The sequence below is a fragment of the Saimiri boliviensis genome, chromosome 2 (genome assembly GCF_048565385.1).
Source record: "Saimiri boliviensis isolate mSaiBol1 chromosome 2, mSaiBol1.pri, whole genome shotgun sequence".
In the NCBI taxonomy this organism is placed as follows: domain Eukaryota; kingdom Metazoa; phylum Chordata; class Mammalia; order Primates; family Cebidae; genus Saimiri; species Saimiri boliviensis.
Window position 1 is genome coordinate 122,306,332 of NC_133450.1, and position 23,481 is coordinate 122,329,812.

The 23,481-nt window shown below is 44.1% G+C and overlaps 4 non-coding genes and 1 pseudogene across 4 annotated transcripts; 1 reads left to right on the forward strand and 4 right to left on the reverse strand.

Annotated features, from left to right (window-relative positions):
- Positions 1-2,439: 2,439 nt before the first annotated feature.
- TRNAP-AGG (transfer RNA proline (anticodon AGG)) lies at positions 2,440-2,511 on the reverse strand. The gene has a single exon. It is a non-coding gene; the product is annotated as a tRNA-Pro (tRNA).
- A 316-nt stretch (positions 2,512-2,827) lies between these two features.
- TRNAT-UGU (transfer RNA threonine (anticodon UGU)) lies at positions 2,828-2,900 on the reverse strand. The gene has a single exon. It is a non-coding gene; the product is annotated as a tRNA-Thr (tRNA).
- Positions 2,901-6,405: 3,505 nt separating this feature from the next.
- Positions 6,406-6,743, reverse strand: LOC141582787 (small ribosomal subunit protein eS26 pseudogene; annotated as a pseudogene).
- An 8,625-nt stretch (positions 6,744-15,368) lies between these two features.
- TRNAL-UAG (transfer RNA leucine (anticodon UAG)) lies at positions 15,369-15,450 on the forward strand. Its single transcript has one exon. It is a non-coding gene; the product is annotated as a tRNA-Leu (tRNA).
- Positions 15,451-22,850: 7,400 nt separating this feature from the next.
- TRNAY-GUA (transfer RNA tyrosine (anticodon GUA)) lies at positions 22,851-22,941 on the reverse strand. Its single transcript is given in 2 exon segments — positions 22,851-22,886; positions 22,905-22,941. It is a non-coding gene; the product is annotated as a tRNA-Tyr (tRNA).
- Between the last annotated feature and the right edge of the window lie 540 nt (positions 22,942-23,481).

Genomic DNA, 23,481 nt, shown 5'->3' on the forward strand with positions numbered 1-23,481 from the left:
TCGAGCCATTGCACTCCAGCCTGGGTAACAAGAGCGAAACTCCGTCTCAAAAAAAAAAAAAAAAAAAAAGAAAGAGTGGTCAAGGACAGTGTCTCTAAAGAGGTCACATCTGAGCACAGAAAGAGTGAGAGACAGAGGGATACATATATTTGAGGAAATGATGCTCTAGGCAAAGGAAACAGCTGGTGAAAAGTCCGGAACATGAAACAAGGCCCATGGATTTGAGAAACATTGGGAGGGCCAATATAGCTAGAAGAAAATGAGTGAGAAGGAGGAGGAGAGGTAAGCAATTGAGATCAGAAGGACAGTTTCCACCAGAACACACTAGGGCTCGATCACAGATTCTGTTCTACATGTGAGAAGTTATTGGCTGCTTTTACGTGAAGGAGAGTATTATTTGGCACAATTTAATAGGATAACTCTATTAACTCTATTCTCTAGAATAGTAAGTAGAGAAGAAGTAGGAAGATAAGTTAGAAGGCTATTGTGGGATTTGTAAGAGACGAAGGCGAGTTTAGACTAGGGTGATAATGAGTGCCTTGGGAAATAGATGAAGATAGAACAGTGGATTGGATGAGATGTATGGAGAAACTGGATAAATGATGGATCTGTTCCTAAGATATGGGTGGTGGTTGGAGAGCAACTGGGAGAGGAGTGGCAGGAAATCAAGGCTGCTATTTGAGACAAGTAAATTTTGAGATGCCTATTACTCATTCACGTACTGGGGCAAGCAGGCAACTATATCTACAAACCTAGGTGAAAGCTTATTAATAGGGATCATCAGTATAGAATGCTATGTTAAGCCTCATGATTTACTGAGTATAGATATATAAATAGGCCGGGCGCGGTGGCTCAAGCCTGTAATCCCAGCACTTTGGGAGGCCGAGGCGGGTGGATCACGAGGTCGAGAGATCGAGACCATCCTGGTCAACATGGTGAAACCCCGTCTCTACTAAAAATACAAAAAATTAGCTGGACATGGTGGCATGTGCCTGTAAACCCAGCTACTCAGGAGGCTGAGGCAGGAGAATTGCCTGAACCCAGGAGGCGGAGGTTGCGGTGAGCCGAGATCGCGCCATTGCACTCCAGCCTGGGTAACAAGAGCGAAACTCTGTCTCAAAAAAAAAAAAAAAAAAAAAAAGATATGTAAACAAAACAAAACAAAAAGGGTGAGGGGAGAGCAAGATAACACTCAAATATTGAGGGGTCAGGATAGGAGGAGCCATCAAAAGAGACTGAAAGGTAGGCTCCTGAGATGAGAAGTGAAGTGGGATGAAGACTGAAAAGACCTTTAGATCTGGAAACATCAGAGTCATTGGTGACCTTGACAAAAGCCATTTATTTCAGTGGTGTGGAGGAGAAAAAAGGCCTGATCATAACTGGTTGAGAACAGAGCATGGGGGAGGAAGTTGAGATAGATAATGGCAGAACTTTTAAGAACATTGTTTTATTTATACAGAAGAAACAGAATTGGTATGATAGCTGGGAAGAATGGTTAAGAACGATATTTTTTAAAGGATTGGTGATACTGCAGCTCTTTGGTGTTGGTATGCAGATGGGAATGATTGGGGCACACTAGGGGAAATAGCTGCCGTGTGTGTAGTTAGGGGATTGGGGGTGGAGGTGAGGAAGTAATGTTGATTTCAGAAACCAGGTCCTTACCTAAAGGAGAGGAAATGGAAAATTAATCTGATGTGAAACTGAAGGCGTTGCCCTTAAATATGAGAAGTGAAAGATGGGCCTTGAAACAGGACAGAAGACAGAGAATATGAGTGTTGACATGGGTAAGTTAGTCTATCTGCTGCCAGGAAGGGATATAGTTCACTTCTAATGGAATCGTTTTATTCTGTAGTGGTTATTCACACAATAAAGAAAGTTGCTAAGGGTCTGTAAAACATTTTTTTTTAACTTAACATTTCAAAATTTGTCTTTGGAGATACACTTTCCCTCATCTCTTACTGCTCCACTGGAGTTAACAGAATTCATTACCTACCTCACAGAAAAAATAAAACGAAACAAAAAAACCAGAAAGGGTGGGAAAAAAAGAAAGAAAGGAAAAGAAGAAGAAAAGGCAGTATTATGTAATAATACAAAACCCACCCCTTTAAAAGATACCCATCATACAGTTACACATGGTGATTATGTTGGTATGTGTCAGCTCCCAATTCATTCCCAGGAAAGAAAGCAGCTCCTTGTGTTTATCAACTTCACATACACTTTTATTTGACCGAATAGGATTGCTAGAAGTAGGCAGGGAGAGGAAGATGTGTTACAGTTTGACAGAGAGAATAAAAAAGATAACCTGGGACTTTCTCTGCTTTGTTGTTTCACATCCCTGGGAAGTCTTTGGCTGCAATTTTTCAATGTATAGTGTAGAGAGAGAGCAAAATGTAGTCGGAAAGTTTTCAACCAGATATACCTTGTTCAAGTGCAAAAAGGGGGCTCGTCCGGGATTTGAACCCGGGACCTCTCGCACCCTAAGCGAGAATCATACCCCTAGACCAACGAGCCACGACGCAAAAGCTTTTTGGCGTTGCCTGAAGCCTCATTAAAGCCTTTAGGCATTTTCTGACCGACTAGGTCCTTGCCTTCTATCGCAGGAATGCATGCTTATTTGCGCAGCAGAAGTAAACCGCAAGCCGCCAGAGTCATTGAGACTGGCAGCTTCTTGTAGCATATGTGAACCCGCCTAGCTCAGATGCCGAAGCGGCGCCGAAGACAAGCAGATGTGCCAAGAGAAAGCCACATTGGTGCCGCGTTGTCCGGCCCCCGCTTATCTTCTAATGTGGAAATTCTGTGGGCGGGGTGGAAAAAAAAAAAGTAGGACAGGCCCCAGCGAGATTTGAACTCGCGACCCCTGGTTTACAAGACCAGTGCTCTAACCCCTGAGCTATGGAGCCCTCGCCTGGGCCCTGCTTCTCTACCTTTCTTCTTATAGATTTGTATTGCGCGTCTTTTCGTTGAAGTCAATTCCAGGACATTTCCCTACAACATGAGAACATTTTTGTGTACTGTAAACCTCACGAAAAGATTCTACTTTGAGCAGAGTCACTACCAGGCTGTCTTCCCGTTCCTCACCCTGATACTCTGTGGAGACGTTGCCTACTGTGCCTCTGGGGTGCATGGAAATGGTGCAGATAGAAGAATTTCAGATCTTTGGGTACAAGGGAGAACATCCCCCCTACACCTCCCGAAGGCGTCTATGGAGGGTTTCTGATAGACAAGGAAATTGTAGTGCACTCCTTTCACTTAATATGGTGGTAAAATCCAGGGACGGTGGTGAGAAGAGATTTCCCACTGTTTTTTCCTTTCTGAATCTGGAGCCCCAAACCTCTAACCTTGCCTTTCTGGAGTTAGTCCCTCTCTCTCAAAGGTCCAGGGGTAGAAGCAAACAGGGAAAAGGGGTATTAAGGAAGAAGAGTTTAATCCTTCCCTAAAGACATACACAGATTTTCACATAGTTGGTATGAAAATAATACAATTTTTTAGAAAAGATTGTTTTTAATTTTTAGAAGCCTTGTTTATATAAGCTGGTGAACAGAAACGAAACATTTCTTTAACTAAGAAAGACCTCGTACCCATTTAAATAAGCCGTAGAAGAGAACATTGAGAAAAAAGCACTGATTGATGCAACCCCAAGAAGTGAACCGACTCTACTTAGGAAGATTTAGACCCTCTGACCACAGGTCTGCTCTTAAACTCACAATTATTTTAGTGCTTTCATGTCCAAGTTCATAAAATTTGTAAGAAATCTGTAAGGTTATTATGATTCATTGTCTCCTTTAATTTTCATTATTTAAATGTAAAACATGATGCTGTTGGCCTTACACATTTTCAAGGAAGAAAATTGCTCTATTTAGACAGACAAAGTAAGGCATTTGTGGCAGATATTCTTGGATTAGGGATGAGTCAGGAGCAGGCCTCACAATGTTGTCTTAAGGTGAGATGAATACTATCCTCTGTAGCCTGACAAGGGCTACTCCTTCCAAAACTCCTGGATGTTTAACTCTCAGTCTCCTGCTCCAAAGGAGCTACAAGGCTTTGTTTTAACTGACTGAATTAAGAATTGAATTTCTGCCGGGCGTGGTGGCTCAAGCCTGTAATCCCAGCACTTTGGTGAGGCCGAGGTGGGTGGATCACGAGGTCAAGAGATCGAGACCATCCTGGTCAACATGGTGAAACCACGTCTCTACTAAAAATACAAAAAAATTAGCTGGTGCGTGCCTGTAATCCCAGCTACTCAGGAGGCTGAGAAGAACCCAGGCGGCGGAGGTTGCGGTGAGCCGAGATCGCGCCATTGCACTCCAGCCTGGGTAACAAGAGTGAAACTGTGTAAAACAATTGAATTTCTATACTCTATTTGCCTACACAAGACCCTTCACTGGAGAAAACCTCTAAGGTGATCTCTTTGTGCCTAAAGACACCCTCATAGCTTAAGGAAATGGCAGGTTGCCTACCTTTTTTTTTTTTTTTTTTTGAGACAGAGTTTCACTCTTGTTACCCAGGATGGAGTGCAATGGCGCGATCTCGGCTCACCGCAACCTCCGCCTCCTGGGTTCAGGCAATTCTCCTGCCTCAGCCTCCTGAGTAGCTGGGATTACAGACACGCGCCACCATGCCCAGCTAATTTTTTTGGTATTTTTAGTAGAGACGGGGTTTCACCATGTTGACCAGGATGGTTTCGATCTCTTGACCTCGTGATCCACCCGCCTCGGCCTCCCAAAGTGCTGGGATTACAGGCTTGAGCCACCGCGCCTGGCACCTTTTGTTTTTTAATATGGGGGAAACAAGTAGGTTTACCTTTTTTCTAGAGCAGAGAAAACAAACTAACATACACTTTTCGTCATAATGAAGTGTGATTGTTGGCATGTATAGACATAGAGTATTTAGTACAGTGGTTAGAAATCAGTTATTTAACTCTGCCAGGTCTCAAAGTCCGTTTTGGAAACAGGTGTTTATTATTATCATCATAGTTAGTATTCTTTGCATTATTATGATTTTCAGAGAGAGTGGCCATAGGCAACATGCAAACTGTCTCTCAAACAGCGTTCTTCCTCTTTGCTGTTTCTTTGCTTGTCTTTCTCTGATGGTATTCTTGCCTCCTCGCCTCCTCTTAGAATCTGTCCCCTCGTCCTCACCCTGTCACAATTTGGCAAGCTCTCTTCTATTCCCTACATGAATTGATTTCTTCTCTTCTCACCACAGACTGCTAAACATTTAAGAATAATTTAAAATATTAAAACTAGTATGCCAAGGAGAGAAGCTAGGGGGACAACCATGGATCTGATGTTTTTCATTTCTCCTAGACAGAGGCTGGTTTTGCGGAGAGGGTTCTCACTCCTTTATCAGTACAAATAAATCTTTGGCCAATTGACCCCATCCACATTCAGCCTACCTCCTACCATCAAAGGTTGTTCCAGGACCTTACGTTGTACTCTCATTCTTCCAGCCCCTTAGTCCATAATTCATTTGAGTTGGCCTGTCTGACTCTAGGAAATTCCAAGAGCCCCTTCTGCTAGTTTATTTTTATTTTTATTTTTATTTTTATTTTTTTTGAGACGGAGTTTCACTCTTGTTACCCAGGTTGGAGTGCAATGGCGCGATCTCGGCTCACCGCAACCTCCGCCTCCTGGGTTCAGGCAATTCTCCTGCCTCAGCCTCCTGAGTAGCTGGGATTACAGGCAGACCCCACCATGCCCAGCTAATTTTTTGTATTTTTCGTAGAGACCGGGTTTCACAATGTTGACCAGGATGGTCTCGATCTCTTGACCTTGTGATCCACCCACCTCGGCCTCCCAAAGTGCTGGGATTACAGGCTTGAGCCACCGCGCCCGGCTTCTGCTAGTTTATTAAACTTAGAGAGCAACATCAAAACGATTGTGCTCCACTGTATTCCGGCCCATCCTGAGCACTTCTTCTGCTGAGCAAGTTGACCCCTAGTTATAATCTTAGCAATATTTTTAATTGCTTTTTTTTTTTTTTTTTTTTTTGAGACAGAGTCTGGTTCTGTTGCCAGGCTGGAGTACAGTGGCAGGATCTCAGCTCACTGCAACCTCTGACTCCCTGGTTCAAGCGATTCTCTTGCCTCAGCCTCCGGAATAGCTGGGATTAGAGGCATACCCCCATGATCAGCTAATTTATTTTTTGTATTTTTAGTAGAGACAGGGTTTCACCATGTCAGCCATGATGGTCTCCATCTCCTGACCTCGTGATCTGCCCACCTTGGCCTCCCAAAGTGTAAGGATTACAGGCGTGAGCCACTCACTGGGCCCAGCCTCCCCTCAACTTTTCATTTGGAAAAACTTTAATTCTAATGTGAAATAAATGAACATGATCTAAGTGAAACCAAGCAAAGTTATTTTTTTTCTCTAGAGGATAGTTTTTCTTTAGTACTTACTCACCTTCTTATATGGGCTTTGGTAAGGGTCCTGTGGCAGCACCCACAGGTCTGAATCAGGGTGGGGGTGTTTGGTCCTTGCAAGCCTCACCAGATTAATTCCTGTCTACTTTGCTGTGAATGACACAACTCCCACAGTAACAGATTTTCACAAACAACTTACGAAGCCCATAGACATCAAAGATACTAGCTTCAGAAATGTCCCTGGCAGGTGCAGTCTCTACTATGTTTTGAATGATGAACTTCTTAGTAGCCTTGCCTTTGGGTGAGCATCGGGCATAGTTCATGCAGCGAATAGGCCATGGCTTTTTTTGGCATGACCATTGTTACTTCTTTTTTTTGTCATCTTGGAAGTGAAGACCTGAAGGAGCGTCACTTGTGACTTGGCAGAGACTCAAAGGCAGGCAGCGGAGTGGGAAAACTTTATAGTGGACAAAAGGAAGGCTTCAGGTGTGCCCTGACTTGAGGCTGTGGCATGGGGAAGCGGTGGGCAGGCCAACTAGAAGCGGGGCATCCCATGTGATTGGTTAGGGATGCATATTTGGCCTTCTGTGGTTGATCCTAACATAGAAACAGAAGCAAGTATTAGGAAAGCCATTAAATATTTAGCTTAAATATTTTTGTCCAGAACATTACTACCAATTCTTCATAAATTCCCAGCCATTTTGGTCTGGATTTTACAGAGATTATTTGGCTTCCTGGGTTGGATGCTTAGAGAAAGTGGTCTGACTTCCTAGTAGTTTAGCTTAAAGATAATTGGCTGGCTTCCTGGGCTGGTCACTGTGGGCTGACTTCCTGCACTGGCTGTTGTAGGTTACTGCTGGTCAGAGTTCTATTTTCATGTATGTTCTGGCCCCTGTCTGTTTGTATAGTTATACCCTAGGTAAAAGTTTAAGAAACAGTACAATAAAACCTGTATACTCTTTACCTAGAACACCAATTATTAGTAACGTTTGCTTCCTTCTTACCTCCCCATCCCCCTGTTTACATATACTGTCCAAGAGCAGAATATTAGTACCATATCCCACCTAAGAAAATTTATAATTCCTTATATTCTAATAAACATACAGTCCATATTCCAATTTTCCTAGTTACCCCCTTCCTATTAAAATAATTGAAATTCTAGCCGGGCGCGGTGGCTCAAGCCTGTAATCCCAGCACTTTGGGAGGCCGAGGCGGGTGGATCACGAGGTCGAGAGATCGAGACCATCCCGGTCAACATGGTGAAACCCCGTCTCTACTAAAAATACAAAAAATTAGCTGGGCATGGTGGCACGTGCCTGTAATCCCAGCTACTCAGGAGGCTGAGGCAGGAGAATTGCCTGAACCAAGGAGGCGGAGGTTGCGGTGAGCCGAGATCGCGCCATTGCACTCCAGCCTGGGTAACAAGAGCGAAACTCCGCCTCAAAAAAAAAAAAAAAAAAAAAAAAAATTGAAATTCTAACAATGTTTCTCACTGCATTTAGTTGTAACATCTCTCTGGTCTCCTTTAATCTAGAAAATTCCCCTCCTCTTAGACTTCCTTTTCTCATGGCAATTGTCTTATAGGAAGTCTCACAATCTGAATGTGATTATTTCCTCATATAAGATTCAGTTTAACATTTACTTATTTCCTCATGATTAGATTTAGCTTAAATATTTTTGTCAAGAACACTACTACCAATTTTCCAGGATAGCTTTTCTAGGGTCTAGGTAGGACTGAATTTGTAGTAACCCAAGCAGGAAGAATGAAGTCTAATGAGTGTTACTTATTTACATGAGAGTGCACTATTTCAAGGAGCTTCTGTTCAGATAAAGAGACTTTAATGCCATCCTATGGGAGAGACTTTGTAATTTTCAGCTTCATTAGCTATAGAGTATTTTTAAAGGTCAGGAATTTATATCCCAGAAAAGTAGGCAAAATTACCAGGACCCAACCAATTATTCACTATAATAACATCCAGGAACACCTATATTGCTTTCTGAGATACATAGGTTGTATATCTCAGATATCAAGGAACATGGCTTTGTAAAGCTTTAGACACACACACACACACACACACACACACACACACACGCACGCACGTACTTGCCTTGATTTGTACTTTCTCAAAGTTATTTTCTTCAGATTTCCACAGACATCTTACCTTCTGGAAACTGAGGCTATGCTCACTCTGGTGATTATCAGCTGCTACTTGTATTGCTATCTAACTGTAGTGTGTGTGTCTCTGTGTGTTTGTTCATTCTTCTAGGTTTTTATCGCGTGTATTGTAAAAGATGTAGAAGATATTTTCTTTTATTGAAATTCAGGTTCCCAATGAGCAAGGATAATAACATTGTTTGTCTTCAGCCCCTCCCCAAACCTGATCAAATGGTGAGCACAGATTTATTTGGTGGATGTGAAGTGAGCAAGATTCTATTTCCAAGTCCCAAAAGGCATCCTGGCAGATGCACCCCACTGGCCTGCCTCAAATGTTTAAACCCATTATAAACACTCCTGTGTGTTCATTGAGAAGCTGACCATGTTTTGAGCAGTAAAGGGAAATCAAAGAAGAAATTAAATTGCACATCAGACATGATCTTTTTAAATGCAAAGCACCAAGACTATTACAATATTTGTGGGGACGGAGTAGGGGAAGGAGGACAATGATACAAGCTCCAATAGAGATCCATCCCCCATTGGCCTGAGAACCCCTCTATGTGCTATAAAATCTTGCTTCAAATTAAATGCTACATTTAAATTAAATAATGTTTGTGATGACTGCATCGGATAGTCAATGCTTTCAGCATTTATTGAACCCCGCTTACATACTTAGCTTTGATATGGTTTCATATGGTTATCATATTGACCGTCATAGTAATGCAAAGTTCTGTGATGTACTTAGAAGTTTTCTAAAGTAAATTCTCAAAGAAAAAGGGGGGATGGCTCTTTATCAGAGCTACAGAAGAAGAATGAACAGAAATAAAGAATAAATAATGCCTCATATCCTTCCCTTTTCCATTCCTGTTGATCATACCATAGTTCAAAGTTTGCATTTCTTTTCATCTGAAGCTTGCAGAAGTGATTGATTCCATTGAATTGCTCCATAAAGTCCCTCTTGTCCTATCTCTCCAGTGAAGTTCACTGAAAAGCGTAAAGACAAATACAAACTAGAAATAAGAGGCTTAAATCGCCCTGCTGAATACAAAGAAAAAAATGTAATTTTCTCTTTTATCTTTGAGCACTTACTTTAGAAAATGTCGAAGTACATCACAGTACTTTGCATTACTGTCATGGTCAATGTGATAACCATATGAAACCATATCAGAGCTAAGTATGTAAGTGGGGTTCAATAAATGCTGAAAGCATTGACTATCTGATGCAATCATCACAAATATTATTTAATTTAAACATAGCATTTAATTTTAAGCAAGATTTTATAGCACATAGAGGGGTCCTCAGGCCAATTGAGAGATGGCTGTCTATTGGAGCTAGGAATAGAGCTTTACATTACAATGAAGTACATGCCTTCTGCTGCAGATTGATCCAGAAAGATTCTGGTGAAAAAGTTCAGATGATCGAAATAAGCGTAGAACATTTGATACAGAAGTTGGTACATAGAGTATTTCTCAAAATTTAATTCATACTTTTTGGGAGCTTGTTAAGATTCTGACTCAGTAGGCTTGAGATTCTGCATTTCTAGTCTGCAACCAGAAGATGGTGATGCTGTTGGCCCCCAGTCACACTTTGCATATTAAGGCCTTAGAGTAAATCTCTTGCTGTCTCTAAATTTTCATCATCTGGACTATTAACAAGATATGAATAGCAGGAAATTCAAGGTTAAACTCGCCGACAATATCATAGAATGCTGGAGCCTAGAATGCCAGTATTCTGTGCTGAAGACCGAAGGAATAGACGTGTGCCACCAAACAAATTCATTGCATGTATTTGTATCAGGCATCTTTCCTAAAGAGTGGTTATACATTTGCTTTAGATGCTGGGCAATTAAGTATGCAGCAAAGTTGGCATTCCACTAAGAAAGCTGAGATACTTGGCTTATAGGTCTCAGGGAGCTTCATGTTTGAGCTGTGCAATCCAACTTGTGATCCACTTCTTGAAAGGAAGAAACCAAGTGTCCTCCTTCCACTGAAGGATCCAGTGAGCACACAACAGGAAACAGGTGCTCAAGCAACTTTCGAGATTGAATAGGAGAAGCCATGCCCACTTGTTATTAAAGGAACTTTGGCCTGGAACAGCAGAGTGTGGTACTTTCTCTCTTGAAAAGAAAGTGCTCAGACACTTATCAGTTTGAGGAATTTGAACCTGCAACATTCCAGGATCAAAGAGAGCTCTGCTGTGACTAGGTTCTTTACCATTGACTGGTTCCTTTTATTGCCTGATGTGGCACTAAAAAAGATCAAGATGGGCTCAGATCACTTCCATCAAATGAGAATCTTCATATGTCAAAAATAAAAAAAGTCAACATATAGAGAAACTATGGGTTATTTAAATAAGTATTATGATTATTGTCTTTTATTTATTTATTTTTTTGAAATGGAGTCTGTCACCCAGGCTGGAGTGCAATGGCACGATCTTGGCTCACTGCAACCTCCACCTCCCAGGTTCAAGCAATTCTCTTGCCTCAGCCTCCTGAATAGCTAGGATTACAGGCAGTGCCACTATGCCTGGCTAATTTTTGTATTTTTAGTAGAGATGGGGTTTCACTATGTTGTCTGGGCTGTTCTTGAAATTTTGACCTCAAGACCATCTGCCAGGCCGGGCGCGGTGGCTTAAACCTGTAATCCCAGCACTTTGGGAGGCCGAGGCGGGTGGATCACGAGGTCGAGAGATCGAGACCATCCTGGTCAACATAGTGAAACCCCGTCTCTACTAAAAATACAAAAAACTAGCTGGGCGTGGTGGCGTGTGCCTGTAATCCCAGCTACTTAGGAGGCTGAGGCAGGAGAATTGCCTGAGTCCAGGAGGCGGAGGTTGCGGTGAGCCGAGATCGCGCCATTGCACTCCAGCCTGGGTAACGAGAGCGAAACTCCGTCTCAAAAAAAAAAAAAAAAAAAGAAAGACCATCTGCCTGCCTCAGTCTCCCAAAATGCTGGGATTACAGACGTGACCCACCGCGCCTGGTCAAATTAGTATTGTCTTTGTACATTTTGTGTTGCTGTAATAGAATACCTGAGGCTGAGTAATTTAGAAAGAAAGAGGTTTATTTTGCTCACAGTTCTGCAGGCTGAAAATTAAGAGAAGTGTGTTACCAGCATCAATCAGGCTTCTGGAGAGGGCCACTATACTAGGTCAAAACATGGCAGAGAAGGTCAAAGGGGAAGCAGACATGAGCAAAGAGAAACAAAACAAAACAAAACCAAGGGGCATCTTGGCTGTATAACAACCCACTCTCTCACTCTCCCAGGGAACTAATCTATGCCCAAAGGAAGTAATCCAGTCTCACCAGTACCAGGACTCACACACTACAGAGAGAAGGGGACCAAGGCATTCGTAAGGAATTTACTACTGTGATCCCAACACCTCCCACTATGCCCCATCTCCCAACACTGCCGCATTGGAAATCAAATTGCGCCGTGAGTTTTACCGGGTACAAATTAACCATATCCAAACCATAGCAGGTATGTTCATCAAACTAGTACTTAAACACAAAGAGACATAAATGTGCCTGTGAAATCTCCTCTGGAGATCTCATCAAAAGTTTCAATATGAGGCCCATTCACGGGCCCTAAGTCTCTTATTTGCTCAATACTAGGCATAATAGTTCAACAGGTGTTTAAAATATTTGTTCTCTCCGCTCCCGTTCACCCTCCACAGCTCTTTCAAGTCACAAAGAGCCACAGGCTCTTTTTTTTCTTTCAAGCTGATGCTTCCCAAACCTATACATTGAGATGGTAGCACAGGATTCCTAGGATTCTCTCCAGCTTAAGAACTTCAGTCTTTCTACTTCTGACCCTGGCAAAGACTTGCATGTACTGACGGAGGCAGTAAGCTCACATTCCTTTTTTTTTCTAAGGTTTCCTCCAAAGCGTCAAAACACAATGTGAAATTTCTTAGAAGTCATGCATTCAGCCAAAGGGGCTGGCGACGGGTATTTTAATCTCTCCGTCTTTAGTGATGCGTAGGAGGCCATAACTTTGACCATCTGGCTGGATTCAAAACCTAAGAGATGCTGCCCGTTGGCCTTGGGTGCTCATCTCCTCCTAGGGAGAAAGAGACCTGGTCAGGGCCAACGGTGGGTACCCAGTGAGTGTAGCTTGCCTGTGAGTTGGAGGTTGGGGAGGCGGGTGCTGGCTCCAGAGGGCGACGAGGCGCGAAGAGGGGGTGTAACACGGGTTGAGTTTGGGAGGCACTGCCGCGAGCCGTGACTAGAGTGGGTAGGGGCGCGGGAGGAGAGCCGTCTCCGACCTCCGAATGTCCGGGCCCTTTCCTCTGCCGCCATCGCTTCTCTGCCTGGGTTCTACGTTTATCCGGTGTTCCCTGAGCCCTATTTCAAAACTGCTTTCTAAGACTTCCTTTGGGCTCGCCTCCCTCAGCTCCTGGCCTCGGTCGCCATGAACTCGCAGGATTTCGCGCCCGGGAAGAACGCTTTGTGCCTCTCTATTAACCTTCAACCCGACCCTGTAGGCCACCAGGGCTTGGGGAGAGACTTCAGAGGCCTAGGGCCAGGAGAGGCGACAGAGGGTTGTGGGTTTTTTTTGGTGATCGATGTGGGGGACAGAAGGAGCATTTAAAATTAGGTACCTTTAATTAGACTCTGAGGAGAATTTCTGGATCCACAGACCAAGAAAACGACCAAGTGAAAACAGCAAAGAACATAAAGAATACATGATTCAGGGCTCTGCGCCGAGTGGGGTTGTTGGCAGATCAGTGATTCCCACTTTGGGTGCAGGAGAGAGACCCCAAGTATCACCTCTGAAACTGTTTTCTAGCTTCTGTGCTCCCTCAGAAAGAAACGGTACAACACTCGACTATCTCAATAGAGCCGAAAAGGCTTTCCGTAAAATTCAACATTCCTTCATGTTAAAAACTGTCAATAATGTAGGTTTTGAAGGAACATACCTGAAAGTAATAAAAGCTGGGTATGACAAACCTACAGCCAACACCATACTGAATGGACAAAAGCTGGGAGCATTCCCCTTGAAAACCGGCATAAGGCCGGGCGCAGCGGCTCATGCCTGTAATCCCAACACTTTGGGAGACCGAGGCGGGTGGATCATGAGGTCAGGAGTTCAAGACCACCCTGGCCAAGATGGTGAAGCCCCGTCTCTACTAAAAATTCAAAAATTAGCCGGGCATGGTGGCGGGCGCCTGTAATCCCAGCTACTCGGAGGCTGAGGCAGAGAATTGCTTGAACCCGGGAGGCGGAGGTTGCAGTGAGCCGAGATCGCACCACTGCACTCCAGCATGGGCGACAGAGCAAGACTCCGTCTCAGAAAAAAAAAAAAAAAAAGAGAGAAGAAAAAGAAGAAGCTGATAAGCAACTTCAGCAAAGCCTCAGGATACAAAATCAATGTACAAAAAACTGCTAGCATTCCTATACACCAACAACAGGCAAATAGCCAAATTAAGAATGAACTCCCATTCACAATTGCTTCAAAGAGAGTAAAATACCTAGGAATACAGCTAACAAGGGAAGTGAAGGACTTCTTCAGGGAGAGAAACTGCTCAAGGAAATCAGAAAGGACAGAAACAAAGAGAGGAAAACAGTCCATGCTTATGGATAGGAAGAATCAACATCATGAAAGTAGCCATACTGCCGAGAGAGAGAGAGAGAGAGAGAGAGAGAGAGAGAGAGAGAGAGAGAGAGAAAAGAAGAAGAAGAAGAAGAAGAAGAAGAAGAGAAGGAGAAGGAAGGAGAAGGAAGAAGGAGGAGGAGGAGGAAAGGAAGGAGGGAAGGAATTAAGGAAGGAGGGAAGGAAGGAAAAGAAAGATGAAAGAAAGAAATTAGAAAGAGGCCAGGCGCGGTGGCTCACGCCTGTAATCCCAGCACTTTGGGAAGCCAAGGTGGGCGGATCACGAGGTCAAGAGATCGAGACGGTCCAGGCCCACATGGTAAAACCCTGTCTCTACTAAAAAATAGAAAAAAATTTAACTGGGCGTAGTGGCGCGCGCCTGTAGTCCCAGCTACTACAGAGGCTGAGGCAGGAGAATTGCTGGAACCCGGGAGGCGGAGGTTGCAGTGAGCCGAGATCGCGTCACTGCACTCCAGCCTGGCGCCTGGTGACAGAGTGAGACTGTCTCAAAAAAAAAAAGAAAGAAAGAAAGAGAACAGAATGAGCAGCTCCAGGGCTACAGGGAAGGCTGGGAATCACCCTTTCTGTGCTGGGGATGCCCTTGGAATATGACCTCCCTCTGGAGGTCGCTTCGGTCCCTATAAAAGGGAGACGGTTTAGGTGCTACTGCTGTGGGCATGGACGTCAGTCTACGTGAGCATGCAGAGCCAACTTCTTCCTTAATTACTGACCACGAAGCCCGGCAATTACACCCAACCTCGCCATGCTCAAACTGCGGGAGGAAGCGACCAAGGAGTTTCCTTTGAACGCCGTGACAGGCGTAAGCAGGTCTCTGAAGGAGAGGGCGCCTCATAAGTGACCGGAGCTTTGATCCCATGACACTCTAAGCACTATTTGTACCCATACAACAACGCTCCAACAGCAAGGAATTCTTATTCCTCAGTCTTCTCGAATAACTTGCAAATCACCGGTAAGATTTTTAAAGTTTCCTTGTTTTTATTGCCTAGGTTAAAGAAAAGGTAAAGTTCTTCCAAAGATGTTCACGCTAATAATCGTTGATTACCTGCTAGCCCACTTCCCAGGTCGCGTAAGAATGCAGTAATTCCTCCTGTCCTCGGGTTTGCTCCGATTCCTAAGGATGGATAAATATGCTATCAGGAGCTCTGCTTGCAAAGAAAAGCCAGAATTTTGTACTTGTACACTGGTGCAAAATGCTGAGAGAATGAAGAATGTAGTTACAAATGGTTGTGCTCGGTGTGGTAGTGTGGCCGAGCGGTCTAAGGCGCTGGATTTAGGCTCCAGTCTCTTCGGGGACGTGGGTTCGAATCCCACCACTGCCAATGGTATGTTTTAGCACAGCAAGGATTCTGAAGTACTAACAGATTGTAAACACTATGGGTTTTAAATCCTCTTTCTCCCGGCGTACGCAGCATCAGCTCCAACGTCGTGTCCGTATTCAAATCGCCTCGGCTTCCAGTTGAATTCTTTCCCTTAGGCAGGGTCTCCTGCGGTTTCCTATGCATACTTGCTCAGTTATACTGACTTTCCGGATGCCGGCTTTTGCACCGTTTGGGTTCCGGCAGTCAGGAAAGCCTTCAGTTCTCTTCTAAAATACACGCTTATACTGAGTCATTGTCATGTTCGAATTTAAGCATAAAGTGGTCAAGAAGTTCTGCCAGAAACTGCCCAAGTGGTGCTACCAGCCCGCGGCCGGCGCTGCTTTAGAAGTTGCAGCTCTGTGCTTGTGAGATATCCTGCCCAGACCCAATTTTGGTTCTAATCACATTACTTTTGTAATTGAACACGGTGAATAGATGAATGAATGAATGAATACAGAAACCAAAAACTCAGCGGCCGGGCGCGGTGGCTGAAGTCTGTAATCCCAGCACGTTCGGAGGCCAAGGAGGGCAGATAACGAAGTCAGGATATCAAGATCATCCTGGCCAACATGGTGAAACCCCGTCTCTACCAAAAAAAAAAAAAAGCGGGGCTTGGTGGTGCGCACTTGTAGTCCCAGCTACTCCGAGACCGAGGCAGGGGTATCGCTTGAACCTAGGAGGCAGAGGTTGCAGAGAGCCAGGATCACCACTGCACTCCAGCCTGGTGACAGAGCAAGATTCCGTCTAATAAATAAATAAATAAACAAATAAAAATTGCAGCAAGGTTCATCCTCTCATTCAGGCATCATTACCTCCTGGGGAATGGGGAGAAGACGAGTTAACAGTTTTTTTTTTTTTTTTTGAGACGGAGTTTCGCTCTTGTTACCCATGCTGGAGTGCAATGGCGCGATCTCGGCTCACTGCAACCTCTGCCTGCTGGGTTCAGGCAATTCTCCTGCCTCAGCCTCCTGAGTAGCTGGGATTACGGGCACGCACCACCATGCCCAGCTAATTTTTTGTATTTTTAGTAGAGACGGGGTTTCACCATGTTGACCAGGATGGTCTTGATCTCTCTCTTTTTTTTTTTTTTTTTTGAGACGGAGTTTCGCTCTTGTTACCCAGGCTGGAGTGCAATGGCGCGATCTCGGCTCACCGCAACCTCCGCCTCCTGGGCTCAGGCAATTCTCCTGCCTCAGCCTCCTAAGTAGCTGGGATTACAGGCACGCGCCACCACGCCCAGCTAGTTTTTTTTGTATTTTTAGTAGAGACGGGGTTTCACATGTTGACCAGGATGGTCTAGATCTCTCGACCTCATGATCCACCCGCCTCGGCCTCCCAAAGTGCTGGGATTACAGGCTTGAGCCACCGCGCCCGGCGGTCTTGATCTCTTGACCTCGTGATCCACCCGCCTCAGCCTCCCAAAGTGCTGGGATTACAGGCTTGAGCCACCGCGCCCGGCAACAGTTATTTTGATTTTGACTTTGCAGATGGGTTTGTGATTCAAAAACACTTCAAAGCAGATTCTTGACTGACTCTATTCATTGGGCCTAGGGGGCATTTGTGAATGTTGTGGGTTTAACCACCCTCCTGCCCCTTCCTAGTGAATCAGGTTAAGGTGGTGGCAACTGTTCAGGTTTCCGAACTACCTAGCTACAATGCCGGGGTAGAAACTAACCCACTGTGGAAAACAGGAAGGGATACACTCAGGGCCTATTTAGTGATATCGTCTCAGAATCGTTGTCCCACTGCGTTTTTCAGCCACTACAGCCCATCACCTACAGAAATACTTATGGATTTGGCCAGGCAGCTTCCTCCAGGAGAGATTTCACTGCCATGTCATGAGGAATGAATAAAAGAAACTGAGCAGAGAGCTGCGACTCATTGCAGAACCAAGCGTCATGCCACTTTTAAAAGACAGGGTCAGGCCGGGCACGGTGGCTCAAGCCTGTAATCCCAGCTACTCAGGAGGCTGAGGCAGGAGAATTGCCTGAACCCAGGAGGCGGAGGTTGCGGTGAGCCGAGATCGCGCCATTGCACTCCAGCCTGGGTAACAAGAGCAAAACTCCTTCTGGGGGGTGGGGGTGGGGGGAGACAGAAAGACAGGGTCTCACTCTGTCGCCCAGACTGGAGTGCAGTGGTGAGATCACTACTCATTGCAGCCTCGACTTGCCGGGCTCAAGCGATCCTCCCAACTGTCTCCCAAGAAGCTAGGATCAAAGTTCTGCACTATCGCTCCCACGCCCGGCTGTTTGTTTGTATAGAGCTGAGGATATGGGAGGGGAGAAGGGAGGAGGAGCTGACAGTGGTCTCCCTATGTCTCACAGGCTGATCTCCAACTCCTGAGCTCCCAGACTCAGCCCCATGCCACTTCCTGACTCTGCCCTTTACCCCTACCCCCTGAGACAGAGTCTTACTCTCTCACCCAGGCTGGAGTGCTGTGGCATGATCTTGCCTCACTGCAACCTCTGCCCACTGGGTTGGGGCAATTCTCCTGCCTCAACCTCCCAAGTAGCTGGAATTACAGGTGTGTGCCACCATACCCGGCTAATTTTTGTATTTTTCATAGAGACGGGGTTTCACTATATTGGCCAGGCTGGCCTTGAAATCCTGACCTCAGGTGATCCACTCACCTCGGCCTCCCAGAGTGCTGGGATTACAGGTCTGCCATCCTTTGTATATCTTCCTGCCTCCTCATTTAAAATCTTTTTCCATGCACTTCCAAACATCTTCCATTTCACATTGATGACTCCTCCAGATCAGTTTCCTTCCTTTTCACACACCTATCACCAAGAAATATCTTGGGCCCCCAAGATCTTCACAACAGGAGACTTTTGTTTTACTTTGTTTGAAATCGAGAGACAAGGTACGTTTTGTTCTCAGTGCCTATTTGGGGGAAATATCTCTGTATCTGTGGATAAATTGAACTTTCCTGGCACTTTTATATAAAATTCCCTGTTTGCATAATTTCCATATCATTGTCCTTCCTTTTTCCACAAGGCAATTATTCTGTCTTCCAATTCTGTTTTATGAAAATAAATCAAACGTAAAAGCTGCTGGAAACCCCACCACCACCACCACCACTGCCACAACACTCTAAGCCTTCAGAGAGATGTGACTGTGATCTGAGTCACATATGGTTACAACTTCTCTTCTCAAATTATAGATTCAATTTCTTATTGTTCTTGTTCTGTGTGTACGATGACTAGAGAGAATTAAACAACATCAGGAACAAAAACCTACAGCCTTCTTTTTTTTTTTTTTTTTTTTTTTTGAGACGGAGTTTCGCTCTTGTTACCCAGGCTGGAGTGCAATGGCACGATCTCGGCTCACCACAACCTCCGCCTCCTGGGTTCAGGCAATTCTCCTGCCTCAGCCTCCTGAGTAGCTGGGATTACAGGCACGCGCCACCACGCCCAGCTAATTTTTTTGTATTTTTAGTAGAGAGGGGGTTTCACCATGTTGACCAGGATGGTCTCGATCTCTCGACCTCGTGATCCACCCGCCTCGGCCTCCCAAAGTGCTGGGATTACAGGCTTGAGCCACCGCGCCCGGCCACCTACAGCCTTCTTAATTAACGATCTTTGTTACAGATGAATTTCCTTTGAGTTGTCTGGCTTTGTTTGCTTAGACCAGATAACAGAAAACCCTCTGTTTTATTATGATTATTTTATTTGATTATTTTTATTTGATTATTACGCCCGCTGCAAAAAATGTTAAACATACCCTTGCCAAAAAGAAACACTGCCTATAACCAATCAAATAGCTGTAACTATGTGCCAACCTTGTATGAATAATGTTGTTTGAATAATGAGTAACATAATCTTGCTAAAAACTCCTCTGTATCTGCCTATATAAATCAAACCTCAACTTTCCTACTTCAGAATGCTGACTCTACTGCTTTGGAGTTGGTGTTTCTGGGTGGCCCATCCTCACACTTTAGGCTTTAGTAAACTCTCTTTAAATTAGATTCTGACCCTTTTGATTATTTCAGGCTTACAGTTTGTCTTCCCTTCTTCCTGAAATTGAATCATGTGCTTTATCTTAAGACTGAGTTAATTTTTGTTTTTCTTTTCATCTCCCTCTAGTGACTCCCAGGAACCTGATCTATGTAGCTAGCTGTTTTCAGCTGCCTGGAGGCCATCGTCTCCATTCAAATGAAGTGAACGGAAACTTCCTCCATTCCTCCTCCCACTCCTCAGACAGGCCAGCTTTTCCCACATTCCAACATTCTCTGCATCCACCAAGGACACTAGCATTCCCCAGACTTTCAAGAGCACCACCTTGGAGTGTTTTTGTTTGTATTGTTTCACTGCTTTCACTTAGTTTCACTTTGTCTTAGTTTCAACGAATTCCCTCTCCTGTTGATGGAAAAATGCTGACTTGCTTCTATCTCCATCACTCATGCCACTCACCATCCCTGCTATTTTCTGCCTCCATCACCTCTCCCACTACCAAAATGATCCTGAACCCCTATCCTTCCTTCTGTCCCCTCCTCTTGTTTGTTTTGATAGTCCCAGCCACTCCTCCAGCTCTACTCTACGCTCCCCGTGCCCCCCCCCCATCCCCTACCCGTACTCCTCTCTGGCACTCTAACTGGCACTTTCCCCAACACACACACGTACCTGAAAGCTCCCTTACTCACTTAAGCATGCCTCGATATTTCTGTCAAATTCTGGCTCAAATTTCAACTTCAAGAAGCTCTCTTCAGTTAGTCCCTCCTCACCATTCTGAGCACTCCGTTTCATTGTCCTGAATGTGCTCCTATATAGTTTTCTAAATGTTTATGGCAATAACAATATATCAACACAGCGTTATCTATTTTGTTACTTCAACTAAACTGTGAATTACTTAAGTTACCAAGTTTTTAAAAATTAATAGATTTTACATGCAAGAGCAGTTTTAAGTTTACAGCAAAATTGAGTAGAAAGTCCGGTGAGTTCTTACATTCTGCCCTCTGTCCCCACGGCCTCCCTCAACAAAGATATCCTGCATCATGCCGGGCGCGGTGGCTCAAGCCTGTAATCCCAGCACTTTGGGAGGCCGAGGCGGGTGGATCACGAGGTCAAGAGATCGAGACCATCCTGGTCAACATGGTGAAACCCTGTCTCTACTAAAAATACAAAAAATTAGCTGGGCATGGCGGCGCGTGCCTGTAATCCCAGCTACTAAGGAGGCTGAGGCAGGAGAACTGCCTGAATCCAGGAGGCAGAGGTTGCGGTGAACCGAGATCGCGCCATTGCACTCCAGCCTGGGTAACAAGAGCGAAACTCCGTCTCAAAAAAAAAAAAAAAAAAAAAAAAAAGATATCCTGCACCAATATGGTACATTTGTTATAATTAACATTGATACACCATTATTAAACAAAGTCTGTAGTTTAAATCAAGATTCAGTCTTGGTTTTGTACATTCTATGAGTTTGAACAAATGCATCATAATCATGACATGTATATACTATTGTAACACCATACAGAGTAGTTTCACTGCCCTAAAAATCTTCTGTGCTCCAATGTTCATCCCTCTCACCTAACCCCTGGAAACCACTGATGCTTTTACTGTCTACAATGTTTTGTCTTTTCCAGAATGTCATGTAATTGAAATCATACAGTATATGGGCATTTCAGATTGACTTCTTTCACTTAGTAATATGCATTTAAATTTACTTCCATGTCTTTGTATGTCTTGATAACATATTTATTCAAGCCGGGCGCGGTGGCTCAAGTCTGTAATCCCAGCACTTTGGGAGGCCGAGGCGGGTGGATCACGAGGTCAAGAGATCGAGACCATCCAGGTCAACATGGTGAAACCCCGTCTCTACTAAAAATACAAAAAATTAGCTGAGCATGGTGGCACATGCCTGTAATCCCAGCTACTCAGGAGGCTGAGGCAGGAGAATTGCCTGAACCCAGGAGGCGGAGGTTGCGGTGAGCCGAGATCGCGCCATTGCACTCCAGCCTGGGTAACAAGAGCGAAACTCCGTCTCAAAAAAAAAAAAAAAAAAAAAAAAAAAAATTTATTCAAAATGCTGATTAATATTTCATTGTCTGGATATATCACAGTTTATCTATTCACCTGTTGAAGGATATCTTTATTGCTTTCAGGTTTTGGCAATTATACATAAAGCTGCTATAAACATTAATGTAAAGGGTACTGTGTGGAGATATGTTTTCAACTCATTTGGGTAAGCACCTAAAAGTGTGATCTGCATGAGAAACATATATTTGATTTGGTAAGAAACTACAGAAATTGTCTATCATAATGGCACCAGGTATTTTAAAATTTCATTTTATAAAGTAAAAAACTGTTTTTTAAAATGTAATGTATACAAGTGGCACATTTGAAAAATACGTAAAAGTCTTAAGAGTATCAATCACCCACAGATAAACGGATTTCGGCATATGTCCTTTTTCATTTTTGAATAATAAATTTCTAAAAGTAGAAATAGAATACTTGATTAAATACAATATCTTTTTAGAGTTTTTGATATAACACCCAACTGTCCTCTAGAAAGCAAAGACATTCTTCAAGAATGTTCTTGTCAGTATTGGATATTAATGGTTTCTAATTTGATTTCTTTTCTTTTCTTTTTTTTTTTTTTTTTTTTTTTTTGAGACGGAGTTTCGTTCTTGTTACCCAGGCTGGAGTGCAAAGGCACGATCTCGGCTCACCGCAACCGCCGCCTCCTGGGTTCAGGCAATTCTCCTGTCTCAGCTTCCTGAGTAGCTGGGATTACAGGCATGCACCACCATGCCCAGCTAATTTTTTGTATTTTTAGTAGAGACGGGGTTTCACCTTGTTGACTAAGGTTGGTCTCCATATCTTGACCTTGTGATCCACCCGCCTCGGCCTCCCAAAGTTCTGGGATTACAGGCTTGAGCCACCGCGCCCGGCCGCTAATTTGATTTCTTATTAAGAAAGGAGTATTTTATGGAAAATGCTGACCTTTTGCTTATTCTCGATATTGTTTGTTTAGATTCTTTTGAGGAGCAGGCCTTTCCGAAGTATTTCTCCTTAAAGTCTGAATTGTCTAGTATGAATTATTCACAATACTGAAAAAGTGTAGGGATCGGGGTGAGATTGAGGGATGTTACCCATTATTCGCTCAATGTAAACTACTTTTACAGATTAGGTGATGCATTCAAATCTAAAAAGAACATAATTAATTCATACCTCATGAGTAAACAGAATCACACCTACTCCAGGATCACAGAGGATGCATAAAATTAAGGTTCATGGTCAGCAAAATGTTCTTTTGTTACCTGAAAATAGAATTCAAATTAGAGAGCTTCACAGTCTTTGGGTTAGGAGGATACACTAATAAAACCTTGTGCTGTTTGAGTAGACCGAAGCACAAAAACATGCCACTCCTTCGAGGCGGAATCGAACCACCGACCTAAGGATAACGGTAGTTGCAAACCTCTACAGTCCTCCGCTCTACCAGCTGAGCTATCGAAGGGGCTGCAAGACAAGCGTTGGTGTAGATTTTTGTGCATTGATTAGCCACTTACTTTTTTGTATTTGGTCTCAAATTAGAGTTCAAGAAGTTTCCAGAGAGCTAGGTCTATGGGACTGAGTCCGGAGAACAGCCTTGAGGCAGCAGAAAGTGATTTCTGAGTCCGAGGTAGTGAGAATGGAAACAGAGCAGAAGCCACCGGCTTGGGGTGAATCTGCGTAGCTTCTGAGCTAGGCTGCCCTCAGAATAATCTGCGATCCAGTTTTCGCCCCAGAAGCGCAGGAACCGACTGCCAAGCAAACGACAAGTGAAGTGCGCAGGATTCCAGGGGTCATGGCTATTAGCAGGCTAATTAGATCTCTTCCACAAACACGGAGGTATGGACCAACTCTAGCATTTTTCTCCCAGAGACGTGACCAATCTAGTTTCTTCCTTGCCTACTGAAAGGTACAAATACCTATTTTCCCGGTATCGTTCATAGGACCCCGACGCTGGACTTTTCGTCTCAAATCCAGTGTCTAGAAAGATCGTAAAGTACTTCCT